Source organism: Eleutherodactylus coqui, chromosome 7 (assembly GCF_035609145.1).
Source record: "Eleutherodactylus coqui strain aEleCoq1 chromosome 7, aEleCoq1.hap1, whole genome shotgun sequence".
NCBI classification, from domain to species: domain Eukaryota; kingdom Metazoa; phylum Chordata; class Amphibia; order Anura; family Eleutherodactylidae; genus Eleutherodactylus; species Eleutherodactylus coqui.
In genome coordinates, this window is record NC_089843.1 from 187511973 (window position 1) to 187513997 (window position 2025).

The following is a 2025-nucleotide window of genomic DNA, read 5'->3' on the forward strand; positions in this document are numbered from 1 at the left end:
TATAGTGTGAGTGCAGAGGGCTGCTGAAGGGGCAGCTTTAAAATCCGCCCCACAGGTCAATTTAAACTGTAGATTGTTTTTCCGCATTATATGGATGAGATTTCTTTAAACGTGTGACTACTTCTCCATTCACTTCTGTGGAGCTGACGGAGATGGTCAAGCACTGAGCTCCCATGAACGGCGGAGTCGTAGTCATGCAATGAGACTAGTGCTACGCGACCAAGATTGTTGTATAGCCCTGCGACCTCACACTCTCGGGCCGGCTTCACACCACCGGTTTCCTATTGTTCAATCCACAGTCGTCGTCCACACGGAGGATCCGCAGCAAATCACACGCATTGAAAGATACATACTACTGCTACTTCCTTCACTCTCGCGGTCATCCGCATTACAGATTCTGCAGGAACGCAGGGTCACCGTCTGGGTTAACGGCCAGATTCCGCTGTGGTATCCGCGCATTCGGAATGTGAAGCGGTCGTGTGCAACCGGCCTTACTGAAGACAATGGAGTTGCGATACAACTCACAAGTAGCTGCGACCAATATATTGCAAAAATCCAACCTCGTAGAGGTTTAAGCAATCTATAGGTTGTGGGAACTTGCGCGACCCCATTGATATATTTGAGAATGCAAGTTCACAGGGCTGCACAGCGATCTTTGGTCACATGACCCATGTCATGGCGAAAGACTCCATAGAGCTCCAGCCTTAGGGCTCATGTCCACGACTGTGTTCTCACCGCAGAGACGCAGCGTTTTACGCATACCACCGTGGGCTCTTCGGCCAGATTCACACAGATGTATTTGCGCAGCATATTATGCATGAAAAATATACATGCTAAATACACGTCAGTAGAACCCGCTGATTGCAGCGAGTTCCTTCACATAAGTGTATTTTGCATGCGCATTTTGTTAAAAAAAAAAGCAGTCCCCTTTATTTTCTCGTGCATTTCTGCAGGGGCAGAACATGTATTATTCTAATTACACTAATTGCCCATTTCAATAAATGGCGGCATGGTTGCGTGTTTTTTTGCGCTTGCAAATGTGCTTGATTCGTGCTAACAAAAGTACAGTAAGGGCCGCTTCACACAAACATATTTGTTTCAATGGATGCCTTCAGAATTCTCTTTACTCACACATTTCGCATGCGTGCAAAACCTCACCATGCTCTATTTTTGTGCACATTTGCGCACCAAGGGTCCCTGTACAAGTCTATGGGAAGTGTGCACGTAACCGATTCCTATCTCCAAAAAAAGTTATAATAAACAGCGATAAAAAAGTCTTATAAACTCCAAAATGGTACAAATAAAAACTACAGGACATCACGCAAAAACACGAGCCGTCGCACAAGTATCATGCGATACTTCCGCCATGTATCATGTGGACATGAGGCCTAAATCTAAGTGCTTAATTGTTAGCAGCCGCAGCTGCGCTGCACCTCTTGCTCATCAGTTTTTTTTCCTGCTTTTGGAAACTGCTGTAGGAAAGGGGGTGCACCAGTACTGGAGGTACTGCAATACCAGGTCAATGTGCGAAGTGGACAGAGCAAGCACTTTTTCCAGCTCCCTGTTCTAAAAATCCATTTAATATATGATCCCCAGATAGGGGACGTATCAGATGCAACACGCTGAGCCAGCACTCCGGGCACACCCACAATGCACTGAGGGAGCCGGAAGACCTTTGCATAGCCCCGCCAAACGCCTTCTCAACCGTGGTGAGCCGTCCCCGCAGGAGACCCGCGCCTGAATGGAGCATGTCCGGATTTTTTCCTGCACGCGGGACCCGCGCCTGCAGGGAAAAATGACATCCGCAGGTATTTTACTACCTGCGGGTGTCTAATGCATCCATATCCATTGCATAGCGCCGATCGCAATGCCGGGGGTGGGGGGGTCCGAACAGCCCGGGATGACAGCTCCATGCTGCGGACACCGACAGCATGGAGCTGTCACGTCCAGAGCCCGAGGGGCTTTATTCTCTGCAGGACACATGTTTTTACGTCCTCAGAGAATAAAGCCCACTTCGGGAGGACG

At 48.6% G+C, this 2025-nt stretch overlaps 1 pseudogene; it reads right to left on the minus strand.

Annotated features, from left to right (window-relative positions):
• Positions 1-1481: 1481 nt before the first annotated feature.
• On the minus strand, positions 1482-1635 carry LOC136574183 (U2 spliceosomal RNA; annotated as a pseudogene).
• Between the last annotated feature and the right edge of the window lie 390 nt (positions 1636-2025).